Genomic DNA, 15,434 nt, shown 5'->3' with positions numbered 1-15,434 from the left:
TTCAATGAGTTCATGGCTGAACATGCAACTTCAGTACCCCATTCCTGCTTTCTCACCATACCCCTTGATCCCCCTAGTAGTAAGGACTTCATCTAACTCCTTTTTGAATATATTTAGTGAATTGGCCTCAACAACTTTCTGTGGTAGAGAATTCCACAGGTTCACCACTCTCTGGGTGAAGAAATTCCTCCTCATCTCGGTCCTAAATGGCTTCCCCCTTATCCTTAGACTGTGTCCCCTGGTTCTGGACTTCCCCAACATTGGGAACATTCTTCCTGCATCTAACCTGTCTAACCCCGTCAGAATTTTAAACGTTTCTATGAGGTCCCCTCTCATTCTTCTGAACTCCAGTGAATACAAGCCCAGTTGATCCAGTCTTTCTTGATAGGTCAGTCCCGCCATCCCGGGAATCAGTCTGGTGAATCTTCGCTGCACTCTCTCAATAGCAAGAATGTCCTTCCTCAGGTTAGGAGACCAAAACTGTACACAATACTCCAGGTGTGGCCTCACCAAGGCCCTGTACAATTGTAGCAACACCTCCCTGCCCTTGTACTCAAATCCCCTCGCTATGAAGGCCAACATGCCATTTGCTTTCTTAACCGCCTGCTGTACCTGCATGCCAACCTTCAATGACTGATGTACCATGACACCCAGGTCTCTTTGCACCTCCCCTTTTCCCAATCTGTCACCATTCAGATAATAGTCTGTCTCTCTGTTTTTACCACCAAAGTGGATAACCTCACATTTATCCACATTATACTTCATCTGCCATGCATTTGCCCACTCACCTAACCTATCCAAGTCGCTCTGCAGCCTCATAGAATCCTCCTTGCAGCTCACACTGCCACCCAACTTAGTGTCATCTGCAAATTTGGAGATACTACATTTAATCCCCTCGTCTAAATCATTAATGTACAGTGTAAACAGCTGGGGCCCCAGCACAGAACCTTGCGGTACCCCACTAGTCACTGCCTGCCATTCTGAAAAGTCCCCATTTACTCCTACTCTTTGCTTCCTGTCTGACAACCAGTTCTCAATCCATGTCAGCACACTACCCCCAATCCCATGTGCTTTAACTTTGCACATTAATCTCTTGTGTGGGACCTTGTCGAAAGCCTTCTGAAAGTCCAAATATACCACATCAACTGGTTCTCCCTTGTCCACTCTACTGGAAACATCCTCAAAAAATTCCAGAAGATTTGTCAGGCATGATTTCCCTTTCACAAATCCATGCTGACTTGGACCTATCATGTCACCTCTTTCCAAATGCACTGCTATGACATCCTTAATAATTGATTCCATCATTTTACCCACTACCGATGTCAGTTTGAGGTTGCGGGGGCAGAGAGGGAGGTGCCGATCAGAAGGCTTCTGAAGACTGCGATGAGTTTGGGGGAGAAGGGGAGAAATGACAAGACTGCACTTAGATGCGGGGGCGGTGAAGAGAGGGGCAGTTGTAATAATCGAACAAATAATGGAAATGATTCAACTTTAATGTAAAATACATTTTATTCAAAAGTTTAACACTTTTTGTACTTAACTTGAATAAAATTATTCTTGTATCAAACTTTAAAGTTTTCAGTTACGATCACTTACAAACTTCAAGATCACTTACAGACTTTAAGATCACTTACAGACTTTAAGATCACTTACAAACTTCAAGATCACTTACAGACTTTAAGATCACTTACAGACTTTAAGATCACTTACAAACTTTAAGATCACTTACAGACTTTAAGATCACTTACAAACTTTAAGATCACTTACAGACTTTAAGATCACTTACAAACTTTAAGATCACTTACAAACTTCAAGATCACTTACAGACTTTAAGATCACTTAGACTTTAAGATCACTTACAAACTTTAAGATCACTTGCAGACTTTAAGATCACTTTCAAACTTTAAGATCACTTACAGACTTTAAGATCACTTACAGACTTTAAGATCACTTACAGACTTTAAGATCACTTACAAACTTTAAGATCACTTGCAGACTTTAAGATCACTTTCAAACTTTAAGATCACTTACAGACTTTAAGATCACTTACAAACTTTAAGATCACGTACAGACTTTAAGATCACTTACAAACTTTAAGATCACTTATGAATAAACGTGTAAATTTACATGACAAACTTTTAATTTGAGAACAATAGTAACAATATTAACAACAACAGCAGCAAATAAAGGCTGCTCCCATCTCTCCGCCCCCTTATTCTAAGACCGCCCGCCACGCTTGTTATTGGTCACTCCACCACCCTTGCCCGCAGGCGCTGGGAGTGTTTCTGGGCTTGGGTACCAAGCTTATTCTTTCTAAGATCTCGGGTTGTGCACACCTGTTGAGGGGCGGGAGGGGGGAAAAGGGCAGCAGGCGGCAATATGGAGGGCCCAGGCAACAGTGTGGAGGGGCCTGGCTTGGGACTCTTCAGAGGCTGGTGTGGGGATTGGAGTGGGAGTGACGGTTGACTCTATGTCAATGGGCGCGGGGTCTGGGCGTGTTCCTTTATTGCAGTAGCTAACCCCCAACATGCAGTAACATTCCCTCGTGTTGAGCAAAACTGTCTCGGCTACATAGAAACATAGAAAATAGGTGCAGGAGCAGGCCATTCGAGCCTGCACCACCATTCAATATGATCATGGCTGATCATGCAACTTCAGTACCCCATTCCTGCTTTCTCTCCATACCCCTTGATTCCTTTAGCCGTAAGGGCCACATCTAACTCCCTTTTGAATATATTTAGTGAACTGGCCTCAACAACTTTCTGTGGTCGAGAATTCCACAGGTTCACCACTCTCTGGGTGAAGAAGTTTCTCCTCATCTCGGTCCCAAATGGCTTACCCCTTATCCTTAGACTGTGAGCCCTGGTTCTGGACTTCCCCAACATCGGGAACATTCTTCCTGCATCTAACCTGTCCAATCCCGTCAGAATTTTATATGTTTCTATGAAATCCCCTCTCATTCTTCTAAACTCCAGTGAATATAAGCCTAGTCGATCCAGTCTTTCCGATGTCAGTCCTGCCATCCTGGGAAGCAGTCTGGTGAACCTTCGCTGCACTCCCTCAATAGCAAGAACGTCCTTCCTCAGATTAGGAGACCAAAACTGAACACAATATTCCAGGTGTGGCCTCACCAAGGCCCTGTACAACTGGAGCAACACCTTCCTGATCGCTTCTCGGCCTTTTGGCTAAGATCATGCGTAACTGACCTGACCAGCCACCATGACCTCCGGGTGGTTTCTCCCTGGTCAGGAAGGTATATGCTTGCTTTTTTGGAAACAGGAGGTGGGTGGGGTGGCTTGACCCATCCACCTCCACGGAGGTGTGTGGGGTGGCTTGACCCATCCACCTCCACGGAGGTGTGTGGGGTGGCTTGACCCATCCACCTCCATGGCACGAACCTGGTATTGCAGTACTTCCAGGAACGGTGCAGTGGCTCTAGGCCTTTTGGCTAAGAGCATTGGCGCAGAGTGATCCTTGGCATGTGCAAGGTGACCTCTGGCGTTTGTGATTTGACAAAGAATTGGAACGATTGGCTACGAATTAAAAAAAAAACACCTCCCTGCTCCTATACTCAAATCCCCTCGCGATGAAGGCCTACCTGTGACATTCCCTCCCTGATGTCCTCCGACAGCGCATCGCCTACCTGTGGTACTCCCTCACACGTGGTCACTGATAGCGTTCCCATTTCTCGTGCGGGTGCTGTCCTTCTCCCGACAGTCCCGCGACCTCATCACTCGCCCCCACTGATGGCGGCCAGGAGCGAGCGGGTAAGGTCACTGCTCTCCCCTGCTCGTGGCCATCATCTGAACCACATCTGTTCGATCCTGCACCTTGGCTCGACCTCCAGAGCATGGCCGAGCGCACCTTGCCCTCCTCCCCACGGGTGTCTCTCTCACTGGGACCCGCAGCCTGGGACGGTGGGGCCCTGCGTGTGCCTCGCTGCCTCCACCCCCCCCCTCCCCCACCCACTGGGACCTGCAGCCTGGGACGGTGGGGCCCTGCGTGTGCCTCGCTGCCTCCACCCCCCCCTCCCCCACCCACTGGGACCCGCAGCCTGGGACGTTCGGAAGCCACGGAATGTCCCGCCAGCACTCAAACCGTGAGGGCACCTCCTCCTCCGACAGTGGGGGCTTCATCCAGCTCCATCCCCTCACCCTCATGTTCTTGGTCTGGAAGAGTTGGTTTCGAAGATGCTGTCCAGCTCCGGCTGGTCCTCGGTCCGAATTTTCTTCTGCCTCGTCGGGGGCCGGCCCCAAGTTCTGCAAAATATAACCGAACACAGACAAACGGTTAGCAACAGAGGACGGGGCAGGGTGGGTGGGTGGCGTGAGTCGGCTCTCACAGCGCAGGCTGGTTTGAAGGACCGCGATGACCGACTGACCGCACATTGCGTCAATCGAAGCGGAGCTGACTGTTGGCGTGAATGTTTTCTCGGAAGAATCACTCAACGCTCGGAGTCGGTCCCAACGCCAAAAGCGGCCTTTATTTATGCCGGCGGGGAGGAAGCCTCTGGTCTAAGTCCAGGCACCTCTCTCCGACGAACAAAGAAATTCATCGATATTTATATGTTTTACAATCGTTCATTACAGTTACCCAGCCCACTTCGGCTGGACACAATCCAATCACAACGATTATAGATTACATATAGGTTTCTTGAACCCAGTAGAATTCCCCTGATACCTCAGGGGCTGTATGTTCGGTTTTTTGTCAGCTCGGGCTGATTAATGACCTCGTTATGTGAGGTAGGCCCCCCCCCCCCTTATCTCTGTTCCTCGGGGGCTCTGCTGTGCGAAGTCCTCGATTTAAGGACATTCCGTACCAGGTACTACAATGGTGCGTTATAGTGATCTTGTCTCGAGTGGATGATCCGAGGCACTCCCGGTAGTGGGCCTCACTCGGTCATTGCTCGATCTGCCTCCGTCAACAGTTCATTGCTTGACGAACTGAGTTCCCATCATGCTTGGGCAGCCATTTTATATGTGGCCACTTGAAACCTGACATGAGTTTAGATATATTCAGCAGGTGCCTAATGCCGACAACACTGACAGAGACATCCCCAGGAGGCCCAGGCGTGGCGTGCCCGTGCAGCACTCGACATTTAGCGAAGCCAGACTGTGGAACTTGCAGGACTTCCCCCCTCTCCCTGGAGTGTGGGCCCAGCTCGTGCAGTGGTGGGTGCAGGAACCCCCTCCCCCTCAAAGCAGCGACCCTCTCTTCCACGGGTGTCGATGGCTGCAGATTTGCCGGGCCTCCTCCTGTTCGGGTTCTTCCTCGTTTGTTGTTTGCCACTTTCCTCTGCGAAGATGGAAATGCAATTTTTTTTTGAGAGAGAGGGCGTCTTTCTGCTGGGTGGGACATATGCAGCTGGTCACATTTACAATCGCAATTGCATTGAACAAATGAAAATATCACTTACACGAACTACTTGACCACGGTCCTGCCACTTCTTTTGGCACTGGCTTCCAGCTCTCGTGGCGGCCACCATTGTGCGCAGTAATCTTCGGCAAGTCAGTTCCAGCGTTTCCTCATTGCTTTGGGTGGAACTTTTACGTGACCTCCGCCGGTGCCCAGCTCCTGCCATCTGGTCTCAATCGCAGTAACCAGCGCCTCCACCTTGTCCCGCCGTTGCATCTTGTACTGCTGCAGTTCCGATTTTCCCAAAGCTCTCGCACAGCGCTCGATGTTCTTGCGCACGCAACTGGCCTTGACAAAATGGCCGATTGCCAAAGATGAAACTTTCCCCCCCGCCCCCCCCCGCGCATGCGCAGAAGGTGGTGTCGCCCTGAGGTCACGGGACACCCCAAATTCGAATTATAGATCGGGGAAACTTTGTCAAAATATTTCTGGGCGGGAAAAACGGGCGCAACTCTGGCAATAGGCCAGAAAACGGGCTTGGGCAAAATTGAGCCCAGAATTTGACCCTGACATGAGCTTCGGGCCACGTACCCGCGACATAACTAAGACCGCCTTTTTTTCCCCCTCCGTAACATCCCCCGCCCCCTTGCCTCAGCTCATCTGCCGAAGCCCTCATCCCTGCCTCTGTACCCTCCAGACTTGACCATTCCAGCGCACTCCTGGCCGGCCTCCCATGTTCTACCCCGACGTAAATTAGAGGTGATCCGAAACTCGGCTGCCCCCGTGTCCGAACTCGCACCGAGTCCCGCTCACCCATCACCCCGTGTTCACTGCCCCCGTGTCCTAACTCACACCCAGTCCCACTCACCCATCACCCCCTGTGCTCACTGACCCCGTGTCCTAACTCACACCCAATCCCGCTCACCCATCACACCCAATCCCGCTCACCCATCACCCCCTGTGCTCACTGCCCCCGTGTCCTAACTCACACCCAGTCCCACTCACCCATCACCCCCTGTGCTCACTGCCCCGTGTCCTAACTCGCACCCAGTCCCACTCACCCATCTCCCCCTGTGCTCACTGCCTCGTGTCCTGACTCGCACAGAGTCCCGCTCACCCATCACCCCCTGTGCTCACTGCCCCCGTGTCCTAACTCACACCGAGTCCCACTCACCCATCACCCCCTGTGCTCACTGACCCCGTGTCCTAACTCGCACCGAGTCCCACTCACCCATCACCCCCTGTGCTCACTGACCCCGTGTCCTAACTCGCACCGAGTCCCACTCACCCATCACCCCCTGTGCTCACTGACCCGTGTTCCTAACTCACACCGAGTCCCACTCACCCATCACCCCCTGTGCTCACTGACCCCTTGTCCTAACTCGCACCGAGTCCCGCTCACCCATCACCCCCTGTGCTCACTGCCCCGTGTCCTAACTCACACCGAGTCCCGCTCACCCATCACCCACTGTGCTCACTGCCCCCGTGTCCTAACTCACACCCAGTCCCACTCACCCATCACCCCCTGTGCTCACTGACCCCGTGTCCTAACTCGCACCCAGTCCCACTCACCCATCACCCCCTGTGCTCACTGCCCCGTGTCCTAACTCACACCCAGTCCCACTCACCCATCACTCCCTGTGCTCGCTGACCTACATTGGCTCCCGGTTAAGCAACGCCTCGATTTCAAAATTCTCATCCTTGGTGTTGAAATCCCTCCATGGCCCTCGCCCCCTCCCTATCTCTGTAATCACCTCCAGCCCCACAACCCTCCCTCCGAGATGTCTGCGCTCCTCAAATTCTGCCCTCTTGAGTATCCCTGATTATAATCGCACCACCATCGGTGGCCGTGCCTTCTGTTGCCTGGGCCCCAAGCTCTGGAACTCCCTCCCTAAACCTCTCCGCCTCTCTACCTCTCTAAACCTCTCCGCCTCTCTACCTCTCTCTCCTCCTTCAAGACGCTCCTTGAAACCTCCCTCTTTAATTGCCATAATGTCTTCTTGAATGGTTCGGTGTCAAACTTATTTATTTTGTCTTCAAACACTCCTGTCTTGGGACGTTTTACTTGCGTTAAAGGCGGTATATAAATACAAGTTGTTACTGGGTAAGGAGTTGCTCTTGAATTGGATTTGAGAACATAAGAAATAGGAGCAGGAAAAATCTGTCGCTCTCTTGAATATACTCAACGGCTCATCATCCACAGATCTCTGGGGCAGAGAATTCCAAAGATTCACAACCCTCTTGAGTGAAGAAATTTCTCCTCATCTCAGTCCTAAATGGGTGAGTCCTTTATTCTGAGACTGTGATCCCCGGTTCTAGACCCTCCCGCCCGGGGAAACAGCCTCTCTGCCTACATTTATTGGCGACTATTTATGGAATGAGTTCTAGGTTCCTCCACAAGTGGAAACATCTTTTCTACGTCTACCTTGTCAAACTCATTCCTAATCTTCAAACCCGTTCATAATCTTAAACATCTTGATCAGGTCACCCCTCAGTCTTGTCTTTTCGAGAGTAAATCACCCAGCCTGTCCAGTCTTTCCTGATCGTTTTCATCGCTCAGTTCTGGTAGCCATCTGGTAAATCTTTCTTGTACCTTCTCCAGTGCCTTTATATTCTTTTTATAGTATGGAGACCAGAACTGTGCACAATGCTCCAAGTGTGGTCTAACCCAGGTATAGGGAGACCAGAACTGTGCACGGTGCTCCAAGTGTGGTCTAACCCAGGTATAGGGAGACCAGAACTGTGCACAGTGCTCCAAGTGTGGTCTAACCGAGGTATATGGAGACCAGAACTGTGCACGGTGCTCCAAGTGTGGCCTAACCCAGGTGTATGGAGACCGGAACTGTGCACGGTGCTCCAAGTGTGGCCTAACCCAGGTATATGGAGACCGGAACTGTGCACGGTGCTCCAAGTGTGGTCTAACCCAGGTATATGGAGACCAGAACTGTGCACAGTGCTCCAAGTGTGGCCTAACCCAGGTATATGGAGACCGGAACTGTGCACAGTGCTCCAAGTGAGGTCTAACCAAGATTCGATACAAGTTTAACATAACTTCTGTGCTTTTCAATTCTGTCCCCCTAGAAATGAACCCTTTTTGGTTTTTTATGGCCTTATTAACCTGTGTTGCTGCTTTTAGTGGTCTGTGTCTCAGCTACTCTACCTAATTTAGACTTATTTTCCAGGGAGTATCTGGCCAAATATCAAATTGCAGTACTTCACACACTTTCCTACATTTGAAGTTAATTTTCCAATTACACACCCGCTACTGTCTTAATTTTCAACCACAAAAATACTGAGAGGACGAGCGGGTCAGAGGCTGGGTATTCTGTGTCTCACCTCCTGACTCCCCAAAGCCTTCCCACCATCTACAAGGCACAAGTCAGGAGTGTGAGGGAACACTCCCCACTTGCCTGGATGAGTTGCAGCTCCAACAAACACTCGAGAAGCTCGACACCATCCAGGACAAAGCAGCCCCGCTCGATCGACACGCTCCCCACCACCTTCAACACTCACTCCCTCCACCACCGGCGCCCCCTGGCTGCAGTGTGCACCGTCCACAAGATGCACCGCGGCAACTGGCCAAGGCTTCTCCGGCAGCAAACCCGCGGCCTCTACCGCCCAGAAGGACAGGGGCAGCAGGTCCATGGGAACACCACCATCTCCACGTTCCCCTCCCAGTCACACACCATCCCCACTTGGAAATATATCGGCCGTTCCTTCATCGTCGCCGGGTCACAATCCTGGAACTCCCTCCCTAACAGCACTGTGGGAGCACCTTCACCACACGGGACTGCAGCGGTTCAAGAAGGGGGCTCACCACCACCTTCTCAAGGGGCGACGAGGGACGGGCGATAAATGCTGGGCCTTGGCCAGCGACGCCCACATCCCGGGAACAGACGAGTAATTAGTGGCGTTGAGGGGCGTTGTCAGTATTTGAGTTGGGTACGTGTGGGGCAGGTTGACGAGGGTCGCGAATCTCATCGTTTCCTTTGCCTCCCTCTCCCTCTCCTACTGGCCACCCCACCTCCAGAGCGACGAGCTGAACCTGCAGAAAAAACTGCGGACGGAAGTGATTCAGTTGGAGGACACCCTGGCACAAGTCCGCAAGGAATACGAGATGCTGCGCATTGAATTCGAACAGAACCTCGCTGCTAATGAGCAAGCAGGTACTGGGAGCGGCATTGTAATTATACTCGATCTAACCCCCTGTACCTGTCCCGGGAGTGTGTGACGGGACAGTGTAGAGGGAGCTTTACTCTGTATCTAACCCCCTGTACCTGCCCCGGGAGTGTGTGACGGGACAGTGTAGAGGGAACTTTACTCTGTATCTAACCCCCTGTACCTGCCCCGGGAGTGTGTGACGGGACAGTGTAGAGGGAGCTTTACTCTGTATCTAACCCCCTGTACCTGCCCTGGGAGTGTTTGATGGGGCAGTGTAGAGGGAGCTTTACTCTGTATCTAACCCCCTGTACCTGCCCTGGGAGTGTTTGATGGGACAGTGTAGAGGGAGCTTTACTCTGTATCTAACCCCCTGTACCTGCCCTGGGAGTGTTTGATGGGACAGTGTAGAGGGAGCTTTACTCTGTATCTAACCCCCTGTACCTGCCCTGGGAGTGTTTGATGGGGACAGTGTAGAGGGAGCTTTACTCTGTATCTAACCCCGTGCTGTACCTGCCCTGGGAGTGTTTGATGGGACAGTGTAGAGGGAGCTTTACTCTGTATCTAACCCCCTGTACCTGCCCTGGGAGTGTTTGATGGGACAGTGTAGAGGGAGCTTTACTCTGTATCTAACCCCCTGTACCTGCCCTGGGAGTGTTTGATGGGGACAGTGTAGAGGGAGCTTTACTCTGTATCTAACCCCCTGTACCTGCCCTGGGAGTGTTTGATGGGACAGTGTAGAGGGAGCTTTACTCTGTATCTAACCCCCTGTACCTGCCCTGGGAGTGTTTGATGGGGCAGTGTAGAGGGAGCTTTACTCTGTATCTAACCCCCTGTACCTGCCCTGGGAGTGTTTGATGGGACAGTGTAGAGGGAGCTTTACTCTGTATCTAACCCCGTGCTGTACCTGCCCTGGGAGTGTTTGATGGGACAGTGTAGAGGGAGCTTTACTCTGTATCTAACCCCCTGTACCTGCCCTGGGAGTGTTTGATGGGACAGTGTAGAGGGAGCTTTACTCTGTATCTAACCCCCTGTACCTGCCCTGGGAGTGTTTGATGGGGACAGTGTAGAGGGAGCTTTACTCTGTATCTAACCCCCTGTACCTGCCCTGGGAGTGTTTGATGGGACAGTGTAGAGGGAGCTTTACTCTGTATCTAACCCCCTGTACCTGCCCTGGGAGTGTTTGATGGGGCAGTGTAGAGGGAGCTTTACTCTGTATCTAACCCCCTGTACCTGCCCTGGGAGTGTTTGATGGGACAGTGTAGAGGGAGCTTTACTCTGTATCTAACCCCGTGCTGTACCTGCCCTGGGAGTGTTTGATGGGACAGTGTAGAGGGAGCTTTACTCTGTATCTAACCCCCTGTACCTGCCCTGGGAGTGTTTGATGGGACAGTGTAGAGGGAGCTTTACTCTGTATCTAACCCCCTGTACCTGCCCTGGGAGTGTTTGATGGGACAGTGTAGAGGGAGCTTTACTCTGTATCTAACCCCGTGCTGTACCTGCCCTGGGAGTGTTTGATGGGACAGTGTAGAGGGAGCTTTACTCTGTATCTAACCCCGTGCTGTACCTGCCCTGGGAGTGTTTGATGGGACAGTGTAGAGGGAGCTTTACTCTGTATCTAACCCCCTGTACCTGCCCTGGGAGTGTTTGATGGGACAGTGTAGAGGGAGCTTTACTCTGTATCTAACCCCCTGTACCTGCCCTGGGAGTGTTTGATGGGACAGTGTAGAGGGAGCTTTACTCTGTATCTAACCCCGTGCTGTACCTGCCCTGGGAGTGTTTGATGGGACAGTGTAGAGGGAGCTTTACTCTGTATCTAACCCCGTGCTGTACCTGCCCTGGGAGTGTTTGATGGGACAGTGTAGAGGGAGCTTTACTCTGTATCTAACCCCCTGTACCTGCCCCGGGAGTGTGTGATGCGACAGTGTTGAGGGAGCTTTACTCTGTATCTAACCCCCTGTACCTGCCCTGGGAGTGTTTGATGGGACAGTGTAGAGGGAGCTTTACTCTGTATCTAACCCCCTGTACCTGCCCTGGGAGTGTTTGATGGGACAGTGTAGAGGGAGCTTTACTCTGTATCTAACCCCCTGTACCTGCCCTGGGAGTGTTTGATGGGACAGTGTAGAGGGAGCTTTACTCTGTATCTAACCCCCTGTACCTGCCCTGGGAGTGTTTGATGGGGCAGTGTAGAGGGAGCTTTACTCTGTATCTAACCCCCTGTACCTGCCCTGGGAGTGTTTGATGGGACAGTGTAGAGGGAGCTTTACTCTGTATCTAACCCCGTGCTGTACCTGCCCTGGGAGTGTTTGATGGGACAGTGTAGAGGGAGCTTTACTCTGTATCTAACCCCCTGTACCTGCCCTGGGAGTGTTTGATGGGACAGTGTAGAGGGAGCTTTACTCTGTATCTAACCCCCTGTACCTGCCCTGGGAGTGTTTGATGGGACAGTGTAGAGGGAGCTTTACTCTGTATCTAACCCCGTGCTGTACCTGCCCTGGGAGTGTTTGATGGGACAGTGTAGAGGGAGCTTTACTCTGTATCTAACCCCGTGCTGTACCTGCCCTGGGAGTGTTTGATGGGACAGTGTAGAGGGAGCTTTACTCTGTATCTAACCCCCTGTACCTGCCCTGGGAGTGTTTGATGGGGACAGTGTAGAGGGAGCTTTACTCTGTATCTAACCCCGTGCTGTGCCTGCCCTGGGAGTGTTTGATGGGACAGTGTAGAGGGAGCTTTACTCTGTATCTAACCCCCTGTACCTGCCCTGGGAGTGTTTGATGGGACAGTGTAGAGGGAGCTTTACTCTGTATCTAACCCCCTGTACCTGCCCTGGGAGTGTTTGATGGGACAGTGTAGAGGGAGCTTTACTCTGTATCTAACCCCCTGTACCTGCCCTGGGAGTGTTTGATGGGACAGTGTAGAGGGAGCTTTACTCTGTATCTAACCCCCTGTACCTGCCCTGGGAGTGTTTGATGGGACAGTGTAGAGGGAGCTTTACTCTGTATCTAACCCCGTGCTGTACCTGCCCTGGGAGTGTTTGATGGGACAGTGTAGAGGGAGCTTTACTCTGTATCTAACCCCCTGTACCTGCCCTGGGAGTGTGAAACAATGCGGTTAGAGGAGATTGTGACTGGGGTGGAGGGAGCTCTTGATCCTGAAGAGGGATTGTGGAACATTTTGTGTTCAGTTGGAGGGTAGAGGGAGGAGTTGATGTTTTTACTGATTGAAAGCTGCAGGCCCAGCAGGGACTACGGAGAATCATTGGGCCCTGGTTATCACCGAGTCTGGAATTTATCACACACCTCTCTCCCTCCCTCGCTTCCTTCCCCCCCTCCCTCGCTTCCTTCCCCCCCTCCCTCGCTTCCTTCCCCCCCTCCCTCGCTTCCTTCCCCCCCTCCCTCGCTTCCTTCCCCCCCTCCCTCGCTTCCTTCCCCCCCTCCCTCGCTTCCTTCCCCCCCTCCCTCGCTTCCTTCCCCCCCTCCCTCGCTTCCTTCCCCCCCTCCCTCGCTTCCTTCCCCCCCTCCCTCGCTTCCTTCCCCCCCTCCCTCGCTTCCTTCCCCCCCCTCCCTCGCTTCCTTCCCCCCCTCCCTCGCTTCCTTCCCCCCTCCCTCGCTTCCTTCCCCCCCTCCCTCGCTTCCTTCCCCCCCTCCCTCGCTTCCCTTCCCCCCCTCCCTCGCTTCCTTCCCCCCCTCCCTCGCTTCCTTCCCCCCCCTCCCTCGCTTCCTTCCCCCCCTCCCTCGCTTCCTTCCCCCCTCCCTCGCTTCCTTCCCCCCTCCCTCGCTTCCTTCCCCCCCTCCCTCGCTTCCTTCCCCCCCTCCCTCGCTTCCTTCCCCCCCTCCCTCGCTTCCTTCCCCCCCTCCCTCGCTTCCCTTCCCCCCTCCCTCGCTTCCTTCCCCCCCTCCCCCGCTTCCCTTCCCCCCTCCCTCGCTTCCTTCCCCCCCTCCCTCGCTTCCTTCCCCCCCTCCCTCGCTTCCTTCCCCCCCTCCCTCGCTTCCTTCCCCCCTCCCTCGCATCCTTCCCCCCCTCCCTCGCTTCCTTCCCCCCCTCCCTCGCTTCCTTCCCCCCCTCCCTCGCTTCCTTCCCCCCCTCCCTCGCTTCCTTCCCCCCCTCCCTCGCTTCCTTCCCCCCCTCCCTCGCTTCCTTCCCCCCCTCCCTCGCTTCCTTCCCCCCCTCCCTCGCTTCCTTCCCCCCCTCCCTCGCTTCCTTCCCCCCCTCCCTCGCTTTCCTTCCCCCCCTCCCTCGCTTCCTTCCCCCCTCCCTCGCTTCCTTCCCCCCCTCCCTCGCTTCCTTCCCCCCCTCCCTCGCTTCCTTCCCCCCCTCCCTCGCTTCCTTCCCCCCCTCCCTCGCTTCCTTCCCCCCTCCCTCGCTTCCTTCCCCCCCTCCCTCGCTTCCTTCCCCCCCTCCCTCGCTTCCTTCCCCCCCTCCCTCGCTTCCTTCCCCCCCTCCCTCGCTTCCTTCCCCCCTCCCTCGCTTCCTTCCCCCCCTCCCTCCGCTTCCTTCCCCCCCTCCCTCGCTTCCTTCCCCCCCTCCCTCGCTTCCTTCCCCCCCTCCCTCGCTTCCTCCCCCCCTCCCTCGCTTCCTCCCCCCCTCCCTCGCTTCCTCCCCCCCTCCCTCGCTTCCTCCCCCCCTCCCTCGCTTCCTCCCCCCCTCCCTCGCTTCCTTCCCCCCCTCCCTCGCTTCCTTCCCCCCCTCCCTCGCTTCCTTCCCCCCCCTCCCTCGCTTCCTCCCCCCCTCCCTCGCTTCCTTCCCCCCCTCCCTCGCTTCCTTCCCCCCCTCCCTCGCTTCCTTCCCCCCCTCCCTCGCTTCCTTCCCCCCCTCCCTCGCTTCCTTCCCCCCCTCCCTCGCTCCCTCTCTCTGTTCCTCCCCCCCCGCTCTTCCCCTCTCCTCCGCAGGTCCAATTAATCGGGAAATGCGTCACCTGATCAACAGCCTCCAGAACCACAATCACCAGTTGAAGGGAGATGTGCAGCGTTACAAGCGGAAACTGCGCGAGGCACAGGCTGAGATTATCAAGGTGAATGGTGGCAGGGAGGCAGCTGTGTGTCACACTGCATCCTCCGACAGTGCGGCACTCCCTCAGTACTGCCCCTCCGACAGCGCAGTGCAGCGCTCCCTCAGTACTGCCCCTCCGACAGTGCGGCGCTCCCTCAGTACTGCCCCTCCGACAGTGCGGGGCTCCCTCAGTACTGCTCCTCCGACAGTGCGGGGCTCCCTCAGTACTGCCCCTCCGACAGTGCGGGGCTCCCTCAGTACTGCCCCTCCGACAGTGCGGGGCTCCCTCAGTACTGCCCCTCCGACAGTGCGGGGCTCCCTCAGTACTGCCCCTCCGACAGTGCGGGGCTCCCTCAGTCCCGCCCCTCCGACAGTGCGGCGCTCCCTCAGTACTGCCCCTCCGACAGTGCGGGGCTCCCTCAGTACTGCCCCTCCGACAGTGCGGCGCTCCCTCAGTCCTGCCCCTCCGACAGTGCAGCACTCCCTCAGTACTGCCCCTCCGACAGTGCGGCGCTCCCTCAGTACAGCCCCTCCGACAGTGCGGCGCTCCCTCAGTCCCGTGCCTTGACGAATCGTGTTTAACCCCCTTGTCTCCTTTCCCCCCCGCAGGCTCGCATGCAGTGCTACCCCGCCCATGGGTCCGCCGCCGCTGCTGCCACCACCACCACCTCCTCCTCCTCCTCCAGCTTGGCTGTGGACGATATCAAGGAGGAAGAGGGCGCCGAGGTGAAGCGTGAGCCCAAGGAGGCGCCGTCCGGCCCCGGTCCCGCTGGTGGTGGTGAAGAAGGAGAAGGAGGAGAAGGAATCGGCCGAGTGCAAGGAGGAAGAGCAGCCTCCGCCTCAGCCCAAGAAAGAGCCGCCGGAGAAACCCAAGGCCAAGGAGAAGGAGCGGGACTCCGAGCGGGAGCGGGACCGGGGACCGGGAGCGGGAC

At 54.7% G+C, this 15,434-nt stretch overlaps 1 non-coding gene and 1 pseudogene across 1 annotated transcript; both read left to right on the top strand.

Moving 5' to 3' along the window:
- LOC139242036 (E3 ubiquitin-protein ligase BRE1B-like) overlaps positions 1-15,434 on the top strand; it is an 80,109-nt pseudogene that overhangs the window by 37,584 nt on the left and 27,091 nt on the right.
- LOC139242057 (U2 spliceosomal RNA) lies at positions 3,166-3,357 on the top strand. The gene has a single exon (XR_011589101.1). It is a non-coding gene; the product is annotated as a U2 spliceosomal RNA (small nuclear RNA).

This window comes from Pristiophorus japonicus, unplaced genomic scaffold (genome assembly GCF_044704955.1).
Source record: "Pristiophorus japonicus isolate sPriJap1 unplaced genomic scaffold, sPriJap1.hap1 HAP1_SCAFFOLD_118, whole genome shotgun sequence".
Taxonomy (NCBI): domain Eukaryota; kingdom Metazoa; phylum Chordata; class Chondrichthyes; family Pristiophoridae; genus Pristiophorus; species Pristiophorus japonicus.
The sequence above is the reverse complement of the archived record's forward strand: the minus strand, read 5'-3'. Positions and strand labels throughout refer to the sequence as shown.